The sequence below is a fragment of the Rhyacophila brunnea genome, unplaced genomic scaffold (genome assembly GCF_057557595.1).
Source record: "Rhyacophila brunnea isolate RB1 unplaced genomic scaffold, BYU_Rbru_1.0 scaffold_5, whole genome shotgun sequence".
Classification (NCBI taxonomy): Eukaryota; Metazoa; Arthropoda; class Insecta; order Trichoptera; family Rhyacophilidae; genus Rhyacophila; species Rhyacophila brunnea.
Window position 1 is genome coordinate 15,809,463 of NW_028233170.1, and position 17,964 is coordinate 15,827,426.

Consider the following 17,964-nt stretch of genomic DNA (forward strand, 5'->3'; position numbering starts at 1 on the left):
AAAAGTTTCTGTAAGCTTTCTACCAAAAACTAATTATTTAGTAGTTATAGAATGTTTATTAATTTTTCCCATTGATCCCATTTCCCATCCGACTACAACTTTATATTTATAAGTGAGTACAAGTACCTATCGTCTGAAATAATAGTCAAAAAGCAATTAAACGCAATTTATTAAGATAGGAAGTTAATTGAAATTTAACTAAATACTACAAAGTTCTTTATGACAGGCTGTCAAACGTTTCACTACATCCTATAAAATATATATTATGAATTTTCCCCGTCATCACCTATCGGAGGTTGACCATTTTCATTTTATCGTCTGGTACCTGGAATAGTTTAATAAAGTTACACTCGTAAAAATCGCGGATGTTGTAAAGCTAAAATATGCGATGTTTTCTTGTGCTGCGTTTACCATTTTTTTTTTAGACAGTGAGTTGGTCAATGCTGTACTTTTGATATTATAACTTCTTTAATCGATCTGTTTTGCCTTACATCATGATTAAACGATTATAATAAACAAAATGAAATATTATATTTTATATAATATGTGTGGCGGTTAACAACCTTTAATTGATCAAATATTCATTTATTTAAATAGTGAGTCATAATTAATGAAATATCTGATGCAGAATCAGTATCTCAGTAGCAGTGCACTTTACAATCGTGCCTGGGACTCTAGCTTTCCTTCCACCGAGCCCCGGACCGCTAACATCTGCCTATCTCTCTTGCATATATTATTCTTGTACCACCTGTATCATTTACGCAGCCATAAATTTTCGCTCATTCATCCGAGCATCTCCAAAAACATCAACACCGCCAGACATGTAATATTTTTATCTGTGAGTAAATTGTTAAATAAAAAATTTAATATGTCAAATATACTGTTATAAAAACATTTTTTTCGCTTTCCAACTTTACGTTATTCTCTAACTCACAACAAAGTACCTGTGATTATCTCTAACATTGTCATATTCCTTCTTGTTCTCTTTGAATTTGAATATAAAAATTTTGTGCCGTGTCCTAAAAAAAACAATTCGGCACTTTTATTTTGTGAATACAACCTCCAGTTCTGACGATAAATACATATACTTAAATTTTATTCAGAACCACTTTTCTCATAAAATACATTTATAGCGATTTCCACTTCAATTTTTGTTCCAGTAAAGACAATTTTTTGTTTCTCTAAAAAAAAGCTTTTGTATATTATTTAATTTTGAGTAACAAAGTGGTAAAAATTGGCACATATGTAAAAAATGAGTTAAAGCAGTTATCACGTCACCAATCACCATGTCATATGTAACTGCTTTATATGAAAAGTTATAAGGTTTTTTAAAATTATCTCCTAAGCAATAATTGTGTCAAAAAGACTAACTTTTGATTGTAATAAACTTTGCAGTTATTTATCATCTTTCGAATAATTCAAAATTATTGCAAATTGAAATATTGTTATTGCTATTGTGTTATTGCTAACTTTAAGATTCAATATGTTAAAATTTTTGAAAGTAAACGACAAATGTTATCGACATATTCTTCTTGGTCGTGCACTCATGGCTGAGGATCGTGACCACATTAAAATTTTGCCATCCTTTGAGCGACCAAGACATTATTATCGACATATAGGTACCTACAAATAAAATATTTGGTTAACAAGATATAGGAATTATATATTTACTTAAAAATAAAATTCTGTCAGATTAAAAAGGATGTACTATTACCCACAGTAGCCGCGCGGCTTGAGCGTTGGACTATCTTGCCGTGGGTCTCAGGTTCGAATCGTGGGTCTGGCAAGTATACATATTGTTTTTCAATTTGTGTGTGAGTCAGGGTATGGACCTATGAGGTTAAGCAAGTGGCTGATATCCATTTCTCGTAAAAAACAAAATCTGTTAATACAAACCTCTACTCTGTGGAGGCCCATAAATGATCCTATTAGGATCGGACATGGTCGGAATTACAAGAGGTTTTTAGTGACAAAATATATGCATTTTGATACGTTTTATTGATAATTTACATATTAAGATGCTTTTAATGATCAATACCCATCTAAAAACATGAAAAAATATATTTCTACTTGGTTGTGTTGAAAAGATTTTGAGTAATTCGTAGTGTTAATGTTTTAATTTTTAATTTATTTTATTTTGTTTGAAAATGTCCATCTGAGGCGGACAAAACCGGTCAAATTTATTTATTAAAGTGGAATAAGTACTCTACAAAAAAACTTTGCGTTTTATTAAATCAAACAACAATTTTTATTCCAGAGTTAATAACGATCCATTAAATTACTATTATACGTAAGTTTTCTATCAATATAGCTTCCACTCTGTAGTGTCCCATATGCTCACTCGTAATTTACTTTTTTTTATTAAAATACTAAGCGTAGGTAGGTACTCATAGATACTAGTATGATAAATTAATTATGAATATAGAAATACGTTTTATTTTTCTGAGTGATCTATCTAACACTCAATTTCATCTGAAGTAATCTGACACCTGTCCAACAAGATAAATATAATATTTTTTTATCGCAAATAATTTCTTTGTTTAGGTAAAAATATTACCACGTACAAAATCAGTTGTTGCTTGATATCTACTCTCATACTTATAACTCCACATTGTTAGTATGTTCATAATAAGTAAAATACTTTTTTTTGGGTAATATGTAGTTTTATTAATTTTTGTATCTACCTACTAAAAATTATGAAAAATATTGTTTTTGTGTATTTGTTGAAACATTTATTAATAAAAAAATAAATGAATACTTAAAATAATAAAAAAAACATTGTCAACTATCAAAAATGATAAAAGTTATTACGACGCTAAATTACATCCCATGATGGCCGCATGGCTTAAGCGTCATGGGTCCAAGGTTCAAATCCTGCGTCTGACAAGAACACAATATTGTTTTTCAATTTGTGTATGAGTCAGAGTATGGGCCTAAGAGGTTGAGCAAGTGGCTGACATCCATTTCTCGTAAAAACAAAATCTGTTAATGCAAACCTCCACACTGTGGAGGCCCATTTTATCTTATTAGGATCAGACATGATCGAAAAAAAATTGCATACATAATAATATGTGCTATAGTAGTATCAATACAAGTTTAAAAGTCTACCTAGATCAAAATTCAATAAATGAGGCATATCTACTTGTGTATTTTATTTTACTTTTTACATAATGCAAAAAGACTTTATATTGATCTTACATAAAAATCCAATGTATACTAACAGGTATATACGTCTTATTTAAATTTAGTTGCCAATTGGTATTTAATAATGGTTTGTACCGAACAATTGATCGCATGTACAAACATACTCACAGGGATAATTTTACAAGTATAATTAAATAAAATTATTATCTAGTTACTGCGATATTGAATTTTTTAATGACTTATGATATAACAAAACACCAATTATTTTTGTCTACCATTTGAGTAATTTGATTCACTTCGAATACCGTTTAATTAAATAAATATTAATAATAAATAGAATGTTTCTTTTATAATAATTATTGTCGTACGTATTAAGCGTACGTATATCCAATTAAATAGGTTAAATACATTACCTAGTATTTTTTTCTATTTTTCTCTTCATGAATAACGAAGCAACCATGAAGTAAACAAAAATTACGGTAGGAAAATATCATGCACTTAAGTCGATCAATGTTCCGTGATCTGCGGGTAGTGGGGAAGACTCCTCACTAAACAGTGGCGATCACTCAAAAATAAACGAGTAGGTATTCAACAATAAATACATATCTTTAATTGTAAAAAAAATATTAACTATTCAAATATAACTAGTAGTAAAAAAAGTAATATCGATTTAAATTATAATTTGTACTATTCCATCCGAGTCATGTTTTGCGACCCGGGTTTCGGTGATTTCATTGAAATTAGGCAGTGACATCTCTTGCAAAAAACACGTTAATCGTTGCCCAATCCACGCTACAGAATCTAAATAAACACCCCTATGTCGCGGTCGTGACAAATAATATTCAAAATTGTATGAGTAAATTAGATGAATTTACACAAGCTTATGGCATACCGGAAGAATAAAGCTGTATATTTGAAAAGAAAGGTATGATAACAATTTGCTGACGGTGATTTTATCTTTCTCGACATTTTTATAGTTTTGGCTTTTATCTCACGTGCTTTTTATAGAACTCGCTGTAGTCGAGTTGATACAACTGCTATCTATGTAGTTGTGGGTCGCATATTTCGATCCAGAGGCTATACAAACGAAACTGTATACTATTGTCTTTCTGTAAAACAATATTTATTTAAAGAATATAAAATAAATTATTTTTATGCTCTGATCATGTCCAATCCTAATAGGATCATAATATGGGGAAGGAGGCGAGCAGAAGATTTGAACCTGGCACCCACGACGACCCACGACCCGAGAGGCCGTCGTGGGTATCATTTTTATGCTCAGTAAATTATATCTGTAAAATACTGAAAATGAAACAAATTTCAACTTCAAGTGCCATAAGTATGACTGATCTAGCCCTTCTCTTACCTCCTTGAAACAGGCATTCTTTTTCACTGGCTGGTGGTACTACTATTTTTTTCAAGGACTTTGAACGATAAGAAATATTTTAAAATGAGAAATTGAATTCGTTGGAAGAAATTTATAAATCCTCATCTAATGAAACAATGCGCCATTCACATGTCTAGATAATTGCAGTGTCTTCCGTTTCATCGCACAGTCGGATTCTTACACGATTTCATTAAAGTTTTTATTACATCCAAGCCGTAAGAAAATTTGTCTAGTATTACTTTTTACAGGTTTACGCTTTGTTTATATAATGGATACAGTGTTAAAATCTAAACATCCGCCTGAGCATAAAAAGCACCAGCCTATCTATAAATAATAAGCAAACATTTATTGCTGGTAAATATGTAAACAGTCAACAGTCGTATCGGATTTGCTCTCCTGATCATTTATTTTTCGCTAGTGATGCGTTGAATACCTACTTAAAATGTTTTTTTTTTTACCAAAGTAAAGCAAAGCGTTTGATGTTATCGCTACTTAAAAACTCTTTATAAACAGAACGGTTGCCTATAAACTTAATTAGTATATCATCTGAATATACTAGGTTTGATATTAAGCATTTTTATTTATCATCAGCTGTCAAGAAAATGAATTCCATGCTACCAATGTTGAAATAAATATTTGTATTCGCCGCGTGTATTTTATCAAAACTTAAAAAAAAACAGGAATGTCAATCATTCTCGTTTATAGCGAAAATGTTTAGATTTATATTAAATCCTGTTAAAACTTTCGACTTACTGACTATTATTCTATAATGTATATTTGAAAACTTAGTGATTGATGATGATGGGTTTTATGTATTGACTCATTTTCGGGTTATGTATATTTTGTTAACCATTTATAAAACAAGATAAACCAAATTTATTCCTGAATGCCAAATAATTCTTAAATTATGAATTAAATAATTAAATAAACAAATAAATACATAAATAAAAATTAGTTATTCTATTAATTGAATCACCGATTTATAAGATACCTACTTAAGTCCAAAAAAGTATATTCCGAGATAATCAAAGAAAAGTGTTTATTTCCCTAAAAATATGATAAAAAATTGTGAACTAATTATCTACTATAAATGAGCTGTTTAAAAATGCCAGACATAAGGTTTTTTAATTATCAAGCAAAAATATACTAAAATAAAAACATTAATTTTACCTACATATCTAGAAAAACTACTTTTACTATCATTTTTAATAAATTTGGTAACACATTTAATCTAAAACTTCGATTTCGTGTCTTTCTTCACTTTTTATCGTTTTTCAGTTGATTATTTCACTGTAAAAATCAAATACTGTTGAATCAATATGTTTCATTAAGCTTTTTATGTCATTATTTTATTTTCTTGTGTATTTGTACATAACCTAGAGGATAGGCCTTAGAAGTAGGCATTGTTTCTGGAATTATGCCATCCCGCAAACAAAATGTATGTTTTACAGGAATTCCAATAAATAGTCGAGTCCAGGACTTGTGTTGTGACTTATTTGCTTGGTTTTATACTAAAGATATGTTTAGCTGAAGTGATTTAATCTAGAATGCTAGATATTTATTGAAAATAATTTTTTAGAATATATTCCGAAATTTTGAATTTTGTGGCTTATGTTCTTTTAATTATAAGTGATTCAATTAATGAAATAGTGGTACTGTAATATAATATAGTGAACTTAAATTATTCTACAGTGACACCATGTGTACTTACAACAAAAGCAGTAGTTACCTATATTGGTATTGTTTGCTATAATGCCTGTTTCAATATTTGCAACTGCGTATTGGTTTTATCGTATCCATGTACCTACACTGCAGAATGATTCCAGTATGTATACTATATTATTGCTCCGAGTAAAATGTAAAATAAATAAGGTACTCGTAAATATACTGTAATTTTAAGCCAAAATAGTTAAAAAATACAATAGATACTTTTGAATGATTCAATACGGATAAATAGTTTATTCAGAAATAATATGTAATATTAAAAAGAAAAAATTGCATCACCTGATAGGAAAGTCTGTTAGAAACAACGATATGAGATTAATAAACCAAATAGAATGCTCGACGGGATTTAAGCCCGTATATCCAATGGTATCGCGCCAATATGGTTTAACCAATTATGCTACGAGCCTTCTACCTAATTGCGATAATTTAAACTAGTATGTCTTACATGAAAAGTGTATCAAATTGCATTATTATTGCGTATAGGTTTTTAATATTAATTAATTTAATGACTAACCGAGGTCCGGCTCTCGCCAAATATTTAATTAAAATGTCTACTTGAACTTGCTAACAATTTTATGTAGATATACGGATTAAAATCCCGTCGAGCATCGTATTTTATTCAAATGTGATTTTTTCTTGTGAGTATATCTGAAGTGTTTTCAAGTTATGTATATTCGATATAATATTAATCTACGTGCTGCACACTGTAGTTGCTCAATACTCAGATTCTTTGATATAACAAATAGAGTAATTTGATGGTTTATATTGAAAATAAATATTTGTTTTAAACATTTATTAAATAGCAAATTATAATTTATTAAAATGTCATATTCTATGAAAGATAATAAACAAATAATTACATGTTTTAATAAACACTTTTTTTGTATTTGATAGAAATACTGAATAAATATAGAATACTGAAATGTTATTTTGAAATTTCATATTGATTTCTATAGTAACGCACGTATATATTAATAATTTAGTTGCTAGGACCCCCTTAGCAACTAATAATAATGTTTTACTTTCTACAAATTTCTTCCGGTAATAACTTTCCATACAAAACAGAATTAACTGAAAATGAATTCAATTCTGCTTCAAAATGGCTAAAAGTATTAAAAGAATGCATTGTCATCGTGTTCTGATATATTCTAAAAGTTTCAAATGTCTAGCTAGTCGGAAAGTTAGTTAAAAATCTTCAATCGTCCAATATAAATCTTGGGCAAACAAGAAAAAATCTGTACTGGACAAACAAGAATACGAGCTAATAAAAACGTAATAAAAACACAATTTAGTTTAAACACTTGCAATTTTCATAAAATTATAATTTTGAACAGGATTGTTATTGAACCTAAGGCATTTTATAAATGAATCATAATATCATAACAAACAAGATTACCTGCATGAAATATTAAATATTATTATTTTTAATTTACAGCAACAATATTTCTTTCGCTTTCAATTTAAAAAGTAATTAGTCTTTCTAATTAAAAAAATCAACACATAATCAGTTACGAAATGAAATGAAAACATAAATTCGTTTTCAGTTGCACTAGAAAATAAATGAAATAAAAAACATCAGTGCAATAATTCTTATATAAGTATTTTAAATTATAGTACGTTGGAGAAATTCTATTAAACCTCTAATAGTCAAGAAAAACAATCTTAATTGTTACAATTTGGAAATAATTTACAGCTTAACTGAGGTTTGCAACATTCACAGAAAAATAAAAATATTCGTTGTCTTTAAGAAAAAGTATATCGTTCTAAAACAATTTAAATAAACTCTTACATATTAGTCAATTCATTTTTTTTATATATTTAGTATACACAATATTATTCTACTTATTAATTTTACCTCGATTTTATTAAAATAATATTTTTGTTTACGTTAATCGCTAAAACTTAATTGGTGTGATTTTTTAAACGTTTCATTATTATTAATAGTTTATTCATAACAATATCGATATTTATAAAACTAAAATTAAGTTCTAACATATTTAGAGAATTGTAAACCTAATACGAAAACATCTGTGAATATTGGTCGAGTATTAGAAAATTGTCATGGGTAATTAATAATTATAAAAATGTATCATTTTATTTTGATTTTTTAAAACTGGATTTACAACCAGACTTGTATATTGGCCGCCATACGAAGAGGTTTCGCAACAGACTTTTGTTTTGCGAGGAATGGATGTTAGCCATTTGCTAAGTCTATTAGTGAATGCAAGCTTTTATAAGCTGACACGTTAGCGCTCATTCAACATGAGCGGGTCATTTATATGAACGAAAAAAGGACGAGTCTGGAAATCAATCAAATTATATTTCTTGTCATTGATACCTTAGTACTTTTTATACTTATATGCTCTTTTTACTTTCTTTATATTCTGTTATTTTTAATAAATAAATAAATTAATTATCCGAATACCTCGAACAATGTGTTCAATATGTGCTATTATTGCCATTGCCGGCTGATCTTATCGTATTTTATTATTCGTCATATACCTAATCAAAACGCTATACATTATTAAGATTAGAAATAAAACTGTTTCTCTCATAACAAACACATATATATTGTAGTGAGTGTTTAAATATGTTTTGGGTGATGACTTGAACTATTTTTGCACTTATAAAAAATATTTTTAGCTACGCCACTAATCTTTTGACGATAGTGGAATAATAATTGGGCAATTTCCCTTGCTAACAAATTTAAAAATTGTTGTATTCTGTATTCCAGTATTAACGGTTTTAACAAACAAGATAATATTTTATATTTAGGTTTAATGAAATTTAAAAAAAGATAAAACTTATTATTCAAGGGATGATTTTGGGAAGCGAGGCCCCAACAGACGAATATCGTCCTAGTACAAGAATCTCATAGACTGGTTTGTGATCAGCAATACACCTCTGTTTGGGAAAAGATAGCCGAAAATCATCGCCGACATCCAATAATAGATAATATAGCACAGAAAGAAGAAAATACTGGTGCGCAATATAAAAAAATTAAAAAATTAAATTCAACAAAAATGTTTAATAAAATAAGAATACGATTAGTAATATTATAAAATTAAAAATAAATAAATTTTGATAAAATAGCATGATGATTAAAAGTATATAAAATACTAAGACATGCTGAATCCATCAGATAATCAAGTACATATTATAAGTACGTGGCAATTAAATTGAAAAAATAGGCAAATTAGGTAGAGACCTTCATCCAGTAGTAAGTCGAGAGTCGCATCGATAAAGATATAAAAACTCTTTATTTGTTTAACTCGTTAGATAAAAATATAGTTTAATAATACTGCTAATTGTTATTTTAATATATTAATAACATCACATTATACGTATAATGTCTCACAAACACTTTTATCAACCCTACAAACATCAATCAATTCTGTCATGAGAGTGAGAAAAAAACTTACCCCAAAACTAAAACTTGTATTAAAACAGTTTTATTATACGTATGATAAAAACTTTTTGGGAATTAACCCTTTAAAGATTATTTCACCATTAATTTATTAATTAGATCAATAATGAGAAAATTAATATCACAAGGACATAGTTATATTTCATTGAGATGAATTACCTATATAGAGACATCGAAATCTTTTCTAATATTTTAATATTGATAATTTAATTCATGAAATACATCAAATTATGTCATGAAATTGTTTAAAATTATATTGTAATACATACCTTCGAATAATAATTGTAGTTCTATTTTATTTATATAAATAACAACAAAAACTTTGCATAATGTCAATAGTTTAGGTTCAGTTAATTTATTATAAAAATATATTTTATAATTCACAAAACAAATTAAACTTAAAAAATAATATTGACGATATATTTTTGATTAAAAATTATTTTAAAACTATTAGTTATTTTGTTTATATGATTATAGACATTTGTTTCACTTATAATTTATGGTTTTCGGCCCCGTTTGGCATGCGCAGAATAAATTCGAAAATTTTCTAACAGAGCGCGCTGGTTGTCGTGTTTACCGTCGCGACGCCAATTCATAACTGAGGCGTCCACAGCAGCACCTCAGCGTCGATCCATACCCTATAAAACCAAATGCTGCCTCTAAATAACATTCGAACTTCGTATATGGTTGCAATAAACAAATGCACTAGGTACTCATAAATACATAAGAAGTTAGAACAATATTGACCAAATAAAATAACTCAGGCATACACGTATATATTTATTATTAATATGTATAATATATCGGAAAACTTTTAAATACAAATCTTACACTCTATTAATATGACTGTATATTACACGAAATTTTACTATGCTTATAATAACGTTAAAGGTATACAGAAAATAATACTTAACTTTTCGAGATATCAAGTCCTTACTAGGTATTTTGAAATTTATTTATTTATTAATATTGGTAATCATTCAAAATTATTAAACAAACGTATATAATACAATGTTTGTAAAATTATGTATAAGTATATTTAAGTACACCAAGTGAGATACCTACACAACATAATTTTATACATACACATTTTATTACATTTATAAAATGGTGTCCATTGAAATATGTGCTTACGCAAGTGGAATATATTCAAACTTCAAGCGATTTTATGTTTAAATACGGTACTTGCAGCGTTGCCAAATTACCGTTGTTCTTTGGCAGATCTACCATTTTTTCATCTGATGTAAAATTTAAGTATTTTGACACCGCAAACAACTCATCAATTTTCATAAAAATGTATCAGGTTTGCTTTAACCTTTTTGTTTTTTAATGATAGGCTTTTATGCCTTGTATTATCTCACCGATAAAATAACCTACAATATTTAAATGCTGATCAAATATCGTACCTGTATTATTTTTGGGCGTATAACTAATTTATCAGTTGTCGAATAATAAAGTTTTTTCATTTTTTTTCTCGTGAAAACAATGTTGATAGTTATAACCTGTTTTTTTTTTTTTTTTTAAATCCATGGAGTTTTGTTTCTTTTATTATCGTATCTGGTAGATATTTGTGAATAACAGTTGACATTATTGGGTACTTGCCCTTACAAATTGGTATTTTTTAAATCTCTATTCTATTTAACACATGTAAAAGGACTTATGATTGATTTTTCTTTTCAATATCTAGAGCGGCCGCCATCTTACATTCAAGATGCTACTAATGTCTAAAATGATTTTAGTATACCAATTTATTTATTTATAAAATACTATAACGGTATTAAAGCAATTGACTAATGCGCTATAATAAATCATAAAATATAATACAAAATTATAAATGGAATGATATTATAAATGGTCATAAAATGAATGACAATTAACAACCAAAGTAAAAAAAAGAAATCAAGTTCTTACATAACGTTAAAGTAAAACAATAAAAAAAGTAAAATAAAAACAATTATAAATTTAACATATAAACACGTCCACGAACATTATAACATAGTTTAAAAAAAAATCAACATTCAATTATCAATTAGAATCGCACGATATACAACATAATGAAATATAACATCTGTCCTACGACGAGGTATTATGAATATTGAATAGTTACGAGTGATATTGGCAGGAATGTGAAAATTAATACTTGCCAGGATAGATGGATTATAAATGAACCTCCAAAGAAGAAAAAAGAAATGCCTTAAAAGAGAAATCATTCTTCGATTTAAAGCAAAACACCGGATAAACCATGATTGTAGAGTATATAAGGAATGTATTTCAGGTACCATTCAATTTCTTCATATACAATCTTACAAAGTAAGTTTTGATTTTATTATAAATAATCAGTAAACAACTAAATTTTATTTTTTAAATTACCATTGCGATCATCATGATCATCAGCTGGATTAGATTCAATCCACTGCTTTATGAAGGCCGCCCCATAGCTCCCTAAATTTATCTCGGTCTCTAGTTTTTTGCTACCACGTACATCCATCAAACTTTATGAGTTCGTCTATCCAGCGGATTTTAAGGCATCCTCGTGGGCATTTAGTGCCCCTTGGGTACCATTGTATGACGGAATTTGTCCACTCGCCGAGCAAAATGTCCAGCCCATTGCATATTGTTATTATACCATTGCTATATTATTTAAAAAATGAGGTAACCGGTTATATATAAACATTGGTTTTAATTTTATAATATTGTGCAACCCTTTTCAAAAAATAGTTCAATTTTAATTAAATCAAATACCATTCGGTGCTATTTTGAGCAACATTTCATTTGCTTCTATGGTAGTCGATTGTCAAGTTTATTATGTTACCTTTTATACTTATAAGCTACCGAATCTCGTTCTCAAAGAAATCTTTAATCCCACAATTTGTCGCATTTATTTTTAGCCACTAATCCGAAAACTCTGTAGCCGTCCGTGACTATAATTTCAAGTGAAACTAAACAATACGGAAAATAGACAATTATTAACAAGAAGTGTTAGTCATATAGTTACATTTTTTTGTATTAAATAAGATGCTTGTTTTTATTATTGTTTGATAATATACAACATTGATATTGAATATTGAAAGGTTTTACACTAATCAAATACAAATTTCTACGTTTAAGAGCTAATAATATGCTACATTTAATACATAAAATAGACCTAAACATATTACACTTGGTAGTTTTTTTTCGTTTTGAAAGATAAATATATTTTTTTAAAATGCGATATTAAACCACGCTGTTTTAGTCAATAGTGAAAGAATATCTCTGCTGTTAACTAATAGCAAAGTAGCTATGTAATTAATACCTTCAAATTACCATATTAAAACGTTAATGTTAGCGATAAAGTAGTTACCAACGAATATTTGCTTCAAAAAAATAATATGTCATTCGACATATGAAAAAACCAAATTATTTATTAATTTAACTTATTAATTTAATCATTTATTTATCTTATACCGATAATAAATAACCACGAAAAGCCCAAGAAACATACATATTAAAATATCATAGAAAAAAATCTTGGACCAAGTGAGATTCAAATACGCGTAAATTTTTTTTACTGCCGAACTACTTGGGTTTACTGTAAAATCCTTTTCTCAAAAATCTAACGATATGTATGTGTATTCAAATCCCATTCAAATATTTCTAATATAATGTATATATATATTAATTGTTATAGGAAGATAATATTTTTTTATATTGAAAACATTTATTTGAATTGATAATATCAGTAATAATATAATAATTGAATCCTACTAATATGTATTTTCTTGCATATCACAATTTACTGTTTCTGAGGTATGAGAAATTTAAAAAATTATGAAAATATAAAAAAGGTACGAGGGTGGGTCAATAATTCCTTAGAAAAAAAGCATTAAAACAGTTTTTATATTTGTATTTTTTTTTATTTCTCAACATAATCTTCTTGGAGCTCAATACACTTGGTAAGACGTTTCTCATTTTTTTTAAACCGTCAGAAAAATAAGTTTTCGGAAGGTCCTCAAAATAAGCATTTGTCCGATCGATGACTTCTTCATTTGAAAAAAAACGTTGTCCACTTAGCCATTTTTTTAAGTTTGGGAAAAGGAAAAAGTCACTGGGGGCTAAATCTGGCGAATACGGTGGGTGGTCGACCAATTCGAACTTCAATTCTTCAATTTTAGCCATTGATCGTAAACATGTGTGAACACGGGCATTGTCTTGATGAAAGAGGATTTTTTTCCTGTTTAAATGAGGCCGTTTTTCTTCAATTTTGTTTTTTAGCTGGTCCAATAAAGATGCATAATAATCCCCTGTTATTGTTTTTCCTTTTTCCAAATAGTCAACGAAAATAATTCCACGTGCATCCCAAAATACAGTAGCCATAACCTTACCAGCTGATTTTACGGTTTTCGCCTTCTTTGGTCATGGTTTGCCTTCGCAATCCACAGCTTTGACTGTTCTTTCGTCTCGGGAGTATAGTGGTGTATCCATGTTTCATCTACAGTCACAAAGCGACGAAAAAATTCATCCGGATTGCGTTGCATGAGCGACAACAGGGCTTTAGAGGCCACCAACCTATTGCGTTTATTGTCGACTGTGAGCAAACGCGGCACCCATCTTGCAGAAATATTTTTCATGCCCAATTTGTCATGTAAAATAGAAATGACGCTACCTTTTGAGATCCCTGTAACCTCAATTATCTCACTCAACTTTAATCTTCGGTCATTTAACACCATATCGTAGATTTTATTGATCATTTCTGGTGTAGTCACCTCTACAAGACGTCCTGAGCGTGGTTCATCCTTTGTTGATGTACGACCACGTTTAAATTCATTTAACCAGTTATAAATAGTTGCAAGTGAAGGAGCAGATATGCCGTGAACTAAATCCAACTCATTTTTTATTTCCTTTGCTGTTAACCCTTTTATATTAAAATGTTTAATAACAGCTCTAAACTCAATTTTCTCCATTTTCCATTTTTCCATTTTCCACAAGCAAATTTTTTTTTTAATGTACGAGAAACACACAACAACCCGACCAATCTGATTGAAACTTCGCAGCATACTGAATCGGTAGTGCCGCTGCATGAAAACAAACCGCTTACAGTACTAGTCGCGCCACCTGTCGGCTTTTCTAAGGACTTATTGACCCACCCTCGTATTAAGAAAGCATACACGTATATGCTATTTTTTCATTACTTCATACTGCATTCTATATTAAATTAAGTTTCATCCTGCCTAAACGCAAATATATTGACCGGAAACCAATAAAAGTCAAATAATATTAAAACAAAATCCCTCAAATATACTTATAGGATTGTCGCGATGAATTAACATATTCCGAAAAAGAAAACATTAATGGCAAATATTTCCATTTATTGTAACCGATACTTCTAGTATTTGTAAAAAAATGCAGTTCTAAAGGTCATGGTAGGTACTTTATTAGGTTTCGATAAAATGGTGTTTTAAATAAATTGTAATAATTATATTTATTCATAGGTATGTACTTCTTTTTTCAATAATATTTTGACGAATACCGGTATTAAAACCAGTATTCGATAAGAAATACCGGTATTGATTATTCATTCGGTATTGCAATCCCCACTCTTATGTATCTGCTTACAATATCTTTGTTAACGATGGGTGACTAAAGTATTGTATCCCCTTCAGGCTATATGGCCAAAAAACTGCCGAACTCTTAGCATACACATTTAGAGAGTCGACCTTTCAATTTTTATTTTCCAGAATAGAGACATTTATTTCTTTGAAATCCATGTAAATCGAACACCACTTGTTAAAGGCATTAATCTTGACTAATTTTTCTTTTTAAGAACCATTTCAATACCATAAATAACTATATATAATAAGACATGATCTTGATGGCCAATTTTGATATGGCACAATTTTTTCTATGGCCGCGCATTTTTTCCGACTTATACGCGGTAAAAATGAGAACTCTACCATTCTTGGTAGTATTGACCTGTGTGTCCCTGATAACTGTCTAAGAAATAAGAAGCATCAGTTGTTTATTCTCCCAAGGTGCAGAATTAACCTGCCATTGGTAATGCCAATTGGGAGGGCAATAACTCTGTTCAACCAAATCACTTCAGATACTGACTAATTCCACCTGCACGAGGATGAGTATAGGTGGGCATTGTTTTATAAATTCATAAAATAGGTTTGCTTGGCTCATTCGGTGGACTTCCTTGTATCTTTTTTATTGTATTTACTCTTTTCTACTATTTGATAACTTTTATATAATATTTTTTTGTTTTTAAATGTCATGTTGTGAACGTCTTAAATCAATAATGTGTAATGTTGACTACATGTAAACAAACAATAAATAAAATTTTAATTTGAAATGTTTGGTTGGAAATTTTTTTTTATTTTACTTAAATATTCGATGGGTCGTTTTAAATGTCATAAAATGTATTTATTATTTTATTGAATGCATCGTGCGCTTGGAATTCTGCAGCTGAGTCAAATTAATATGTGATTTTTTCTATCATTATATGCGTATTTTGATTTTATATTCGGTGAAAAATTATAATTATGCTCAATTTTTAATTTAACCTTTCTCGTATCTTTATTGATAAATTAAAATTTCATTCATAATTACTTTCCAATGTTATTATAGTATTTCTCTAAAAAATGTTTAAACAGCTTTAGAGTTATTTCTGACGTAAATAAGGTAAAGCGTCAATTACATTGAGCTTTTTTACGAGCTGATTATTGGCAAATTTATAATCTGCCTGTAAATTCGCCCAGTGTAATCATCGAACAAGCTAATAAGCAGGTTGTAAACACTCCACCGAGAAAAGTTGAAAGCCGGTCAACTTTATAAGCTACACGCCGGCTTGTGGGCGTATCGCGTCTGCGCAGTAGAGCGATGGTGGTGGAAAAACGAACTACTCATTTTGAAATTTACCTTTTTGACGTTTAATGGAAACATTATTATGGAGCGTAGCGACCTCCCGGCAAAAAAACGAACTACGTTCCGTCAAAATCGCTCGCTGGCTTGTGGCTTATCAGCGAATGGAAAATTTTGTGTGTAATCATGAAATCGCAGTAGCTGAACCGCCCGCTTTTAAATTTGCCAATAATCAGCTCATAAAAAAGCTCAATGTAATTGACGCTTAAATGGCTAAATGGATATTTAAATCGGAAGTGTGTTTCAGGCATGCTATTTTGTTGGCGTGACAGCTTTTGTATGCCCACAACACGAACCGTAGAACAAAAAACTCAACACGGCGTTGTGTTTCTAGTAATGTAAAAAAAAATCGAAGCAAAATAAAATCATCGAAAGGTAAAAAATTTAAAGGAAAAGCTTACTAACAGTACTGCGGTAGCCAAAAAAAATGAGAGGGAAACAAGTTGTTTAAGCAGGTAAAAAATAAATGTACCTACAGTTCTAATTACAAGCCAAGCTAATTAATTTTTTTTGTGCAAATGAAGTATTCTTTTAAAACAAAAACAATACATTTTTTTCCAAAGTAGGTATTATAAACATAAAATACGAATATTATATAATAAAATACCGTATTTACTGAACAAGTTAATGCATTATAAGACATTATTAATCATTTAAAATTTTGATAAAACCACTTTCCTAAAATAAATTGTACTTACATTTTTTTAAAGCTTTGAACGTTTGCTATGTTTTTTATTTAAAATATAAACCTATACGCTATCATTCATATTTTGAAATAAATTAATAGAATATAACTATTTTTAAATAGTACAACAATTTTATTAGCTCGTATTCTTATTAGTCCGGTAGTTGTTTGTCCGGTAAAAATCTTGAAATCGATTTTTAACTAACTTTCCGTCTAGCTAGACATTTGAAATTTTTAGAATATATTAGAACACGATGCCAATGCATTTTTTAAATACTTTTAGCCATCATTAAGTATAATTGAATTAATTTTCAGTTAATTCTGTTTTATATGAAACGTTATTTCGGAAGAAATCCGTAATCCAATCCACTATTATTGGTTGCTAAGTGGGTGGTCCTAGCAACTAAATTATTAATATATACGTGCGTTACTATGGAAATCAAAATGACATTTCAGTATTCTATATCAGTTTGTTTTTTATTTACTTCATATCAAGTACAAGTTTGAGCATATTGAGCATAATAATTCAACAGAGAATTTAAAAACGTTGTATATAAAAAGTTCATTTTATCTTGTAGTTATTTTATATGAAATTACTAAACAATATTTAAATAATAAAAAAGTATAATAAATTGAACATTTACATATTTTCAAGATGAGATGATATAGAAAATCAATATTGTTGATGAGTTAATT

General features: G+C 28.9%; 1 protein-coding gene across 2 annotated transcripts in view; it reads right to left on the reverse strand.

The window, feature by feature from the left end:
- LOC147066095 (trissin receptor-like) overlaps positions 1-17,964 on the reverse strand; it is a 345,308-nt gene that overhangs the window by 35,094 nt on the left and 292,250 nt on the right. Inside the window, exon 1 of one of the 2 annotated variants that reach the window (XM_085955487.1) lies at positions 9,953-10,262. The exons of the other annotated variant lie outside the window; for it this stretch is intronic. The gene's annotated coding sequence lies outside the window, so the exon portion shown is untranslated. Of the gene's footprint in view, positions 1-9,952; positions 10,263-17,964 lie in introns of those variants that run through there. 2 annotated transcript variants of the gene reach the window in all.